The following is an 11,544-nucleotide window of genomic DNA, read 5'->3' on the forward strand; positions in this document are numbered from 1 at the left end:
ATCATACATCCCAGATTTCAAATAATCTGTTCTGTTTTCAGACCATGTGTCAGGCTCTCCATCCTGATTAGAAAAATATCACTTTAAGTATGGCATAACCCCTTCTAACTTCTCTCTCCACTGGAGCTTTCCCCCACATGTCTCATTGTTCGGGATACCTCTTCAGGTGCTGTCCCTTCTCCTTTGCCCAAAAAGCAAAATTCCACATGTATCTTCAATGGAAATATCCTCTCTTTAGGGATCCTGCCTAGAAGGGATTTCAACTTAGTCCATTCTAAAATTATATTACAATTAGTAGGGCAGGAGACTACCTCTCTGTGGAAAGCTGCCTGATCAGAATTTGAGTGAATGAAATAAAGATTAAAGCCTTTAAAAATGCACACAGTGAGGGGTGCCTGGGTGGCTCACTCAGGGCATGATCTTGTGGTTCATGAGTTTGAGCCCTACATCAGGCTCTCTGCTGTCAGTGCGGAGCCTGCTTTGGATCCCATTTGGATCCTCTGTCCCCGCCCCCCTTTCTCTGCTCCTCCCCTGCTGGTTTTCTCCTCTCCTCTCCAAACAAACAAACAAACAAACAAACAAACAAACAAACAAACTTTTAAAAATGCACATGGTGATGCATTTGAGTAGGTGAACATAACTTATCTTGGAAAAGTCACTGAAAGGAAGAAGTCAGGATTAGGGTTCAGTTTTGGAGATTAGATAACAGCAAAGAGCAACTTCAAAGCCCACTGTGGGGCTGTCTGCAAGTGGGGGCCAGGCAGTGTGCTCACCATTTACTCTGATGATGTGGCTTGGAGAACATGCCAGAATCTCTAGTGTCCTCTGTGCACTTAAAGCATGAGCCAGGTCCACCACAGGTGCTTAGGGGATACTTGCTGAACGGCATTGACCAGTAACATTTACTTAGATCGACTATGTTTGCTACACTGGATAAATGCATTTGCAACCATCTTTTCTGGTTCAGGGTATCAGACTATGCCTGAAATGCCACGAAGAATGTTTGTACTTGATAGTTTTTCAGGGAGGTAAGGCTTTGATTTTCCTGTGGCTTTTTTTTTTATTGTTTTTGTTTTTAAACCTGACTTTGTATTGAAAATATTAGAAATAAAACTTAGGACAGACAGCCCTTGGGTGTAAGGAGATTGGTAATGGCTTGGGACAGCTGAATAAATAACATATATTTATCTGGCTCCCTGGGCCTTACCCAAGCCTTTTTACAACTACCAGGTGTTTTATAGACACATTTTTCTATGAAGTAGTCAAACTGTAAACAGAGTGAATCCTGACTGATTATCACGTCTTAAAAGAGAGAGAAAGGGAGAGGGAAGAGAAGCACCACCACCGTTTTCCTAATAGAAATATCTTTTGTTTTTGTCTTTGGAAGCACAGGACCAAGGGGGTGAGGGTGGATTTGGGGCTGTGGACTGTCACATGGCCCACAGCTCTGCTTTCAACCCATCCTGATTATGGCTTCTATGTAGGGATGTCCCACATATGTAAAGATGGTGCCCTGAGAGGAAACTGCACCCACTGCACTCCAAGCACCATCCCAGAGTGTTTTGTACTTACCATGGTAGGTGCTCAGGAAATGTTTCTTGGGTAAAGCATCATGTATTGTTTAACAATATTCATGAACAGTCTAGCTTCTCCTTCATATTCATAAGCTTCTTGGGTCAAGGATGAAATCTTATGCACCCAAGTATCTCCTGGTGTAAAGATATATGTACTCAGAGGACGCCTGATGGCTCAGCTGCTTAAGTATCCGGCTCTTGATTTGGGCTCAGGTCATGATCTCAAGGTTCATGCGTTCAAGCCCCGCATGGGGCTCTACACTGACAGTGCAGAGACTGCTTGGGATTCTCTCTCTCTCCCTCTCTCTCTGCCCCTCCCCTGCTTGCTCTCTTTCTTTCTCAAATTAAATAAACTTAAAAAAAAAAAAGATGTACGCACTCAGTAAATGTGTTTAAGTGGAGGAAGGGAGCCCTCGTGAATACCAAGGGGAGCCTGTGTGTTAACCTTCATCCATACTTAGCAACAGAAATGTTCTCTCAACTTCCTTTCAGGGTATTACAGATTCATGGTAAGAGCGGGAAAAGAACCTGAGAGACTTTTAGGCCAAATTCTTTGTTTCATACATGAAAAAATTAGGTTTGGAGAGATGCAGCAACTTTCCCAAGGTCATATAGCTAGTCTTCAGCAGAGCCAAGAAAAAACTGGAATCTCCCTGAAAGCCATTTTTCCTTCTCAAGTATTTTAAAGTTTTATCTAAAAGATTTTCATTTCAGGGTTATATATATATGTCCTCAAATAGTTGTTATAATCAGTTAGTCCTTAAGAAAACTCTAAAAACTCTAAGAGCTTTTAGCTAGTTATTTCCCATATGACACATTTCAAGATATTAAATAAGAGGTTCTCACTGAGACATCAAGATAAAAAATATGACAAGCAAAAGAGAGGAGCCATAAAAGGATAGAGATCTTCAGAGGGATTATCCAAAAAGTGGTAACATGACTCAAATCCTTGGCCTACATTCAAGGTAGAAAGGGGGCTCAATAAATAGCACCTCAATAGCACCCCGCCCAGGGTCTGAACAGACTGGGAAATAAAACCCAAGGTAGCAAATAGAGGCCAATTATACTTCCTTTGTTACTAAAAGGCACCAAACTGGAGGGTAGGGCTTAGTGTGGCACCAAGTGTGGCTGTTGACCGAACCCTAGGTTTTGGCTGACCTTCTAGGCCGAACAGATACACACCTGAGGGTAGGACCAGTGCCAGAGGAAGAAGGGGGGGCCCAGGCTAAGCTTGCCCAGTGAGTGGATGTCAGTAAGTGGCTCCAGGAAAAGCCCAGGGTGTAACAGCTAGTGTAGGACTCTCCACAAAAGTGGGGAACAGCCAGTCTCCATAGCAAAATATCAGGGGGGTTGAGGATTGAGAGGGAAGACTTGTGAAGAGGGTTTTTCTCACCCCAAAGATGCTTTCTCACTGAAAAGTCTTCATTTAGAGAGCTATACATACATCTCCCGCCGCTTGGAGTAGGCTGGTGACTGAGTGGGCCAGCACTGGGGGAAGTGGGGGTAAGGGGAGGGAGGGGAGGAGGATGGCAGGGGAGAGGAAGAGCAGGGGAGGCAGTGGGCCAGGAGGAAGAGGAGAGGGAGGGAGAGGAAGAGAGGAGTGAGGAAAGGGGGAACTTAGCTCCTGCCCAACAGGGCCACCTAGAGGAGCTCTTAGGCTTCAGCAGGGAGCAGCCTGAGACAGCGGGAGAGGGTTTCAGCTGAGGAAGGAGCTTCAGGTGCGAGGAGGTCCCGGGCCTGGCCTGGGGAGGGAGGGGTCTGGCCTGGGGAGGGAGGGAAGGTGGGGCTCTGAAGCACCGTGAGAGCACCCCTTACCTGGAAGAGGCAGCCTTCAGTTTCATAGCCTAGCTAGTAAACAGAGAAGCCACCCTGAGAGGCCACTAGCAAACGAGGAACTTTTGTCCCTCTTCCCTCGCTTACTTCTCTTCCTCCTGCTGGCTTTGACCCAGGAACAGAGGCTGGTTAGTGAAATGGGCGCAGACAGTTGGAAACAGTAGGTGGAGGAAAGGAGCAGATGGACCTTGCCCCCTTCCCTGGCTCCTCGGCTGCAGAAGGCCCCAGAGGGGTAAAGGGAAAAGTGTCAGCTTTAAATCGGATGCTAGGAGTTGATTATTATGCAAGACTGGATCTCTAACTTCTTGATTGGGAATGTGTTGGAGATTTAAAATGGCTGTAGGACCTCTTATTACCAAAAAATGAATCAAAACAAGTCATGGGATTATGGAGGTTTTTCTGCAGGAGCAGGGGAAGAACTCATCCCCACTAAGTAATTCTAAAAGAGATGGAATCAAAACCAAAGTTACTGTCCAATTTGAATAGGTGATTTTCTTCTTCAAATTAACTGTCTGTTGACTTCTTTTGTTGGTTTTTATTTCTCTAGCCCACCAACATGGGCTTGTTGGTGCTGTCTCTACATTTATTAAGCACATTGCCTAAACCAGGATTGGGGACATGAAGAACATTGGAAGCTCCCAACTAACCCAGGGTCAAATCCCGCTGATGGCATTGCTACAGCTCCCCCGCCCCCCCCCCCCCCCCCCCATGGCTTGGTGCATGCACAGCAGCTCCTGGGCTACTCGTGCAGCAGGTTATGAATTCTAGAAGGAAACAATAAATGCATTCTATTCAGTAACGGTAGTCTTCCTGTGACCTCTTTCTTCCCAACAAATGGCACTGTTAATTACACCTGTTGGTGAGTAAACCGAATGAAATCTGTTGAAAGTCCCTTCTAGTCCTGGCCAAAGCCAGGCAGAGGAAGCCAACTGGAACTCCCGTCACCATCTCCCAACACCCTTTGTTGTTTGATCAGAATAGTTTCCCTGTGTACGACATCAGTGATTCCCAAGGCTGCTTTAAGAAGTTTATTTATTATATGTGAAATGATTGAAAACTGCCAATCACGAATCTGGCAATCCCCTCTCATGAGCTTAAAGACTGTTCTGATTACGATAATTACATTTTTATGAATATCCTACCTAGGGAGTAACAATTTTACTATGTCAGACTACATCACACAAAGATGCATCAATTTCATCTGCAATGAAAAATAGAGCCTAATAGCACAGTTATATTTATATGATAGTCAAACATCAAGATGCAACATAAGTACTTCAACTGAAAGAATTCTGATCATTATTTAACCTTGAGATGATGATTAAGGGTGAAGGCTTGTCAGCTTCCATGAATTATTTTTTCATGATTTTTGCTGTTTTGATTTGATTTTTAAAACTCCACAATTAACACTTATTAACATTTGGATTCTACCCCACCCCCCACCCCCGGGTAACGTTGGCAAGGCAACAACAGTAATAACAACAAAAGAGTAATGGATATGATTAATGGCCAAAGAAAGAGTATTGGGAAATCATAAGACACCATTATGTCTCAGGTACAACAGTGCCATACCAACTGGTTTTCTACTTAGCTAAGTTTCTTAAAGCTGATGCAAGCAATGGACACAGTATTTAGGTTTGATGCTATATGTACATATTAGTTTAATGCAGAGAAAAAAGTATTCTGTTATTATAAATAGTGATCAGTTCCAGTTAAAAAGTGTGGTCTAAAAACCAGTACAACCAAGCATAACATAGAACTCTGTTAGAAATGCAGATTTTCAGGCCCCCTCCTAGACTTGCTGAATCAGAATCTCCAGAAGTGGGGCACAGGGCCCTGTCTCAACAAGCCCTCCAGGTGATTCTCTGAGGTTTGAAACCACTCTTCTAGCAGGTTGTAACAGTTTCCATTGGCTGCAGTGAACCACTGCAGTGCTAGAGGCTGCATTCCCAGCCACAGTGTAGGCAGCCCCCTTAACGCCAGGAGTGTGCGTTCCAGGGGAGCTTAATTGAACAGGCTGTTTCAGTCAAGTCCCTGAGTCCAGAGGTTCCTCTTATGTGGCCTTGGTCTTCTCTTTAGATCTCCTGAGGTCACAAGCCCTAGTGTCTTCCCATTACCAGTCAGAATTGTTAGTCCATCCTTCCTGGTAGAAGAGAAGTTTGTAATACCTTTTATAATGTCAAAAGATTTCCATCACCCAGATCCTTGCTGGTTCCTTTTCTCTGTTACAACCATTTACTTAAAGTCACCTTGGGCTACTTAAAAAATGGTAACATCCAACATGGCGCTCTTCTGTATTTCTTTATGGCACTATCTGTGATACCATCTTTTGATAGCACTCTGGATCAAAATTACTGACCAGAACTCACCAGAAAAAAGTATGGAGAAAGGCCACACATTGCAAGCATACGTAATTCAAGAAAACAGACTAGAACATACATTTAGTAAAGAGTGTTGATGCTTACTGGCCAGGACTATGCAGTGCTCTTGTTACACAATTTTTTCTTTGGGTTTGGTAATAGATTAGCTAGCTAGCTGATTTTTTAAGAAAAGCATTTTTAAGACAAACAGCATTGTAATGAATCAGCATGCATGGGGGTAGTATTAAATGGAGTATTTAGTATGACAAAAAGTGGATGCCATCTCATGATTTAATTTTCATATAATATATATATATATATATATATATATATATATATATATGAATATATTCTTTCAAAGGCCCAAATTCAGGGGTAGCACCTTAGAAAAGAGATTCTGAATCTGGAATGTGCATCAGAATGACCTTGAACCTTGTTAAAAATATAAATTCTCATTCTTGGTTCAGCAGTACAGGTACTGAAATTTGAGTGATACAGAGAAGATTGGCATGTTCCCTGTGCAAGGATGACATGCAAATTTGTGAAGTGGGTCATATTAAAAACATTTTCCTGGGTTCCAAGAGATTTTTATTTGGGTAGGTCTGAGGTGGAGCCCAGGGACCTGTATTTAACAAGCACTCCTTAAGTGCTTAAGTGGTCCACAACTTTCATTTTGAGAAACACTGGAAGCCTTACTCAGAAAGATGAGGGGGGTGCCTGGGTGGCTGAGTCAGTTAAGCATCCGGCTTCGGCTCAGGTCATGATCTCACTGTTCATGAGTTTGAGTCCCGCATCAGGCTCTGTGCTGACAGCTAGGAGCCTGGAGCCTGCTTCAGATTCTCTCTCTCTCTCTCTCTCTCTCTCTCTCTCTCTGCCCCTCCCCTGCTGGAGTTCTGTCTCTCTCTGTCTTTCAAAAATAAACAAACATTAAGAAGAAAAAAAGATGAGGAAAACACACCTGAGTGTGGGGCAGTAAGGCTCAACCAATTCACAAGAGTTGTACCTTCTTTGGGTCCTGGTGATGCATTACTTCAAGCTTTTGAATAGGTCATGTATTCTCCCTTGTCCTAAAGTTATTTGTGTACTTGCCTCAGTCCACAAAGGACTGTAAGCCCCCTGAAACACGGAATTTAGGTGGTCCTGACCTTTGTGTCTTCAACTGGATTCACCCCATGCCTTCTCATTACTGAGAAGGTGCTCAATACTATTTGTCAGATGAATGCAGACAACAATGGCAAAATGCAGTTTGAAGACTGTGACTGAAGTAGTCTTGGCCCCCTTCACTCACCAGGGGTAAGACCTTGAGGTCACTTCCTCCCTCAGTGTGTCAGCCCTGCATTTGTAACATGGGAGATCAGTCTCTTCCTCCGCGACAGGGCTGCCGTGGGTAAACATGAGGGACTGTTTGTGAAAATACTCTGAAATTCTGGAGCCACTTACTTGACTTCTTTTGAACATGGCTGTCTTTTGCTTTACCTTTATTTCCCCTGTGAATGAGTGCTGGGTTGTATGACTGAGGCAAAGAACACAAAGTGTACTTCTGGCCATTATGGGAAAGCAAATTCTATGATTTGGAATTTAAACTTTTCCAAGTTCAAGGAGAGTAAAAAATAAATTCAATACAAAAAGTTTATAATAGGATTGGAAGAAATACTCCACAAATATTGAACAGTAGAAAGCAAGGGAGATACACTGAAGAGCACATTAACTATTCACATTGCAGTTTGGGACTTTCAGAAATCTGTGCTTAATGAAAAATGATGTCTGAATTTTAGTGGCTCCCCTGAGATCACCTTAAAAGGTAGCAAGTGTCTGATAAGATGAGCTGATAAATACAGGTACGTTCTTTTGAAAGTGTCAAAATGGTAGTTATGACCACTCCTTAAACTGTAAAGGAGCAAAGAACCAAAAGAAATTAGATCACTTAGCAAGAGGCAATGTGCCCCAGCTGGTAAATGGTGGGTCTGGGACTAGAGCTAGTGCATAGCCCAGTGAGGAAAATAAATGCAATGTACCTACGAACCTATGTTTGTTCAGTTGAGCCTACTATCTTTTATTCTAAGAGTTTGGCTTATTAAAATGTCCTTGCTTTTATGAAACGTCAGTATTTTTTTTAAACTGGCGTATGGAAAGTTGACAATATTATGACTTCCCATTCAAATGTATTTATTCAACCTTGAGTTTGAATTCTGGATCAATCACAGCAAGTGGCTTGAGGCAAATTTCTAATTGATTCAGGCCTCAATTCTCCACGTGTAAAGTCACATTGACTAACAATGACATATGCAATAATATTTGCAAAGACCTTAGCACAATTTGTAGTACATAGTAGATGATCAATAACTGGTGGTGGTTATATGGAAAATGAAAACAATATTTATGTTGTCATCTAGGTAAGTAAATTAGGCAATGGGTCTTGTGTTTACACTTCTGTGTTAGATATATTTTTCCATTTTTCTATGGTGGCCCCATCTGGGACCTGTCCATACCTTTGCTCTAAGAGTAAGTCCAAGCAGGAAGCACCAAGGGGGAGGGAATTTCCCTTTCATGCACACAGCCAACTAGCCTTGTGTTGGTGGTGAGGAGCATGTCTCTAGAACCAGTGGTAGAGTGGGTTTGTGCCTACTGGCTGATGTTCTTGTTAAATCTAGAATGTAGACCCTTGATTCTAGGACTAGTGCTTCCTATTGTATAATATGTATCTTCATATTCCCTATGCCTAATAAATTGTAGCTACTCAATCAGTGTTGTTTATTTGAATGAATACATGTAAAAATAGATCTTTGGGAATACAATAGCACCATAAGGCATTAGGGTTTCCCAATTATCTGATATTTGCTTCAGATACCTATCTTAAATAGATAGCATTTTGACAGTCGACCTTTAACTTACTAAACTGCTTGGAGACAGAAAACAGGAAAAGGGTGGGAGTTCCTCATGACTAAAACACATTTATGTTGAGTCCATGATGGACACACCAGATGTTCTGGCAGGCATCTTCCTGGGCAGAATTTAAGCTAAATCTGAGCTCAATGTCTAATAGCATCCAGACTTCTTTCCCAGACCCCTCAGAGGTCAAACATGTTATCTAGATGGGTCACATTGTGGGGCCTTTAAGTGACTCTAATGCAATGTGAGCGGTACAATGATTGAATTATTTTAGAAGTATCTACTGACCACTCTGGGAGTACAAAGGAGCACACACTTTTGCTGTCTTCTATTTGTCTGGGACCCTCCTGTCACTGTTATGGAAAGCTGGTGGCTTAAGAAAGCTTTTAAGATACGCACTTTGGTTGATTTCTCTATCAGAAGCTGGGAAGGGCAATAAGGCAAGGACAGGTTTTGTGGGGCTGAGCTTTAGACAATTTAGGCTGCTATATTAAGAAAATTAGTATAAAACCATGAATAAAACATTAGATGTAAAAATGAGTCCTTCCTTATTAGAAGGGATCCTTGCAAGTGGAGGTCCCAAAGCTGGAGCTTCCTTAGCTTCCTGTAAATGTGCCTCTGTAATGCTAAGGAATTCGTGGTAGAGTGTTGATGGGACATTTCAAACATTTACCAGTAAGAGAAATGTGTACAGGTATCCCCCGATTTTTTGAAAGGTTGCATTAGGCCACTTCACTTTTATGGAAGACCTACATTGTACCTTTTTGCTAACTGAAAGAAATCCAAAGAGAGTTTTTGCTTTTAGGAAAAAGGCAAAAAGTGAAAATAGCGTTCAGTGTTTGTTTTGCAGCAAGGCATTGTAGAAACAGTGCAAGCCCCACGCCGTGAGGGTGGCACCGCCAAGCCCCTTCCCTGGAAACCACACTGGGCATCTCAGCGTCAGGCTCTGTAGCTTTGAACCTTGCCTCTGAGCATCTGTGCTTTATCTCAATTTATCTTGCACATCCATTAGCAAGATGTGTCCTAAGGGACCAGAGAAGCCAAAGAGAGATTGTTTTTCTGGGTCTGAGAATGCTCAAAAAATTTTCCATGTGAGTTCACGGTAATTGTTTCTTTGCTTTATGCCATTTTGGCTTAGGAAAGTTTTCATAGGAGCGCTCTGCTTTCGGGTAGTGGGGGAATCCTGCAGCTAACTATAGCTCCAGAGACAGACATGAAGGACCAAGTGCTCAGAGTGCAGGGAAGCCAGGCTGTGGGGAAGACAGCAGAGAAAGGGGCCACTCTAAATTATATGTCCAGGAAGCCTTCAGTTAATCGGAATGTCAGGGAACTGGGGAATCCTTTAGGAATTAATAAAAAAAAAAGCAGGGCACCCGGGTGGCTCAGTCAGTTAAGTATCTGACTTTGGCTCCGGTCGTGATGTCATGGTCTGTGAGTTCGAGTCCCGCATCCCACATCAGGTGAGCCCCTGCTCCACTTCGGGTGAGCCCTACTTCTCCATCTCTCCCTGCCCCTTGTGGGATTCCCTCTCGCCCTCCCTCTCTCTGCCCCTCACTCACTTGCACCCTCTCTCTCTCAAAAAAATTAATCAAAAAGTAAAAAGACATTTTTATAGGCCATCAAAACTTTTTCTAAAACCTTCCCTCCCTCACCTCCAGTTTTCCTGTAGTTAAAAAAAATTTTTAAATCAATTTAATTTGGGGCACCTGGGTGGCCCAGTCGGTTGAGCATCTGACTCTTGATTTTGGCTCAGGTCATGATCCCAGGACTGTGGGATTGAGCCCTGCTTCAGGCTCCCTGCTGAGTGTGGAGCCTGCTTAAGATTCTGTGTCCTCCCTATCCTGCTCTCTCTCCCTCTGTGAAATAATAATAATAATAATAATAATAATAATAATAATAATAAATTTAATTCACCCATTGAGATGAAAGGAGAAAAGAAACCAAATAATCCCTTAAGGGAGGAAAATTATAAAGTATTTACTTTCTCTTCTTGATAGAAAACTCTCTGTTGCTTTGGCACTTGTGACTGGTGGGAGCAGGGGTAACTGCTACTCTGAGACCATTCCTCAGATAGAGTGGGGACACTATTTGGTTGTGGTGAGGCTGGTACATAAAAATGTACCGAATGGCTGAATGAACCAAATGAATGATTCCAGTTTTAACAAATGAGGCCAGTTTTGAAAGCAATTTTTATCCTAAGAGTGTTGCAATTAAATTTTATTAGACTCTTTTTTAAAATGTTTACTTTGAGACAGAGAGTGGGTGCAGAGAGAGAGGAAGAGAGAGAGTCCCAAGCAGGCTCCAAGCTGTCAGCAGAGAGCCTCATGTGGGGCTCGATTTCACAAAATATGAGATCATGACCTGAGCCAAAATCAAGAGTCAGACCCTCCACTGACTGAGCCACCCAGGTGCCCCAAACTTTAACAGACTCTTCTGAATGCACTGAAAATGCCTTCCTGAATATGGCCTCAGTTTGATAGCAAAGGGATTAGAAAATCGAATGGAACTAACTTCCATTGAGCGCCTGACATATGCCAGTTATTTTGCCTGATGTTCTGTATATTTAAGCACTGTAAACATTTTGCAGTTGAGGAAATTAGAACTCAGAGGGCTTAAATACCTTGTCATTGGCCTTCCAGGGAGCAAGTGGCAGAGCTAGGATCCAGATCCAAATTTGCATGTCCTGGGCTTGTTCTCTGACCCTGTAGCTTGTCATTTGGTCTTTTCTTTCCAGCAGATGTGAAAGACACATGAAGCAGAGACTTGCGCTAGAGGTGGGGAGGATCATAATGAAGGGAGCGTTGGGGCACCTGGTTGGCTCAGTTGGCGGAACGTGTGACTCTTGATCTCTGGGTTGTGAGTTTGAGCCCCAGGTTGGGGGTGGAGAT

The 11,544-nt window shown here is 42.9% G+C and overlaps 1 non-coding gene across 1 annotated transcript; it reads left to right on the top strand.

Moving 5' to 3' along the window:
* The first annotated feature begins 6,221 nt into the window (after nucleotides 1–6,221).
* On the top strand, nucleotides 6,222–6,328 carry LOC122482278. Its single transcript, XR_006297078.1, has one exon. It is a non-coding gene; the product is annotated as a U6 spliceosomal RNA (small nuclear RNA).
* The last annotated feature ends 5,216 nt before the right edge of the window (nucleotides 6,329–11,544 follow it).

The sequence above is a fragment of the Prionailurus bengalensis genome, chromosome C1 (assembly GCF_016509475.1).
Source record: "Prionailurus bengalensis isolate Pbe53 chromosome C1, Fcat_Pben_1.1_paternal_pri, whole genome shotgun sequence".
NCBI lineage: Eukaryota > Metazoa > Chordata > Mammalia > Carnivora > Felidae > Prionailurus > Prionailurus bengalensis.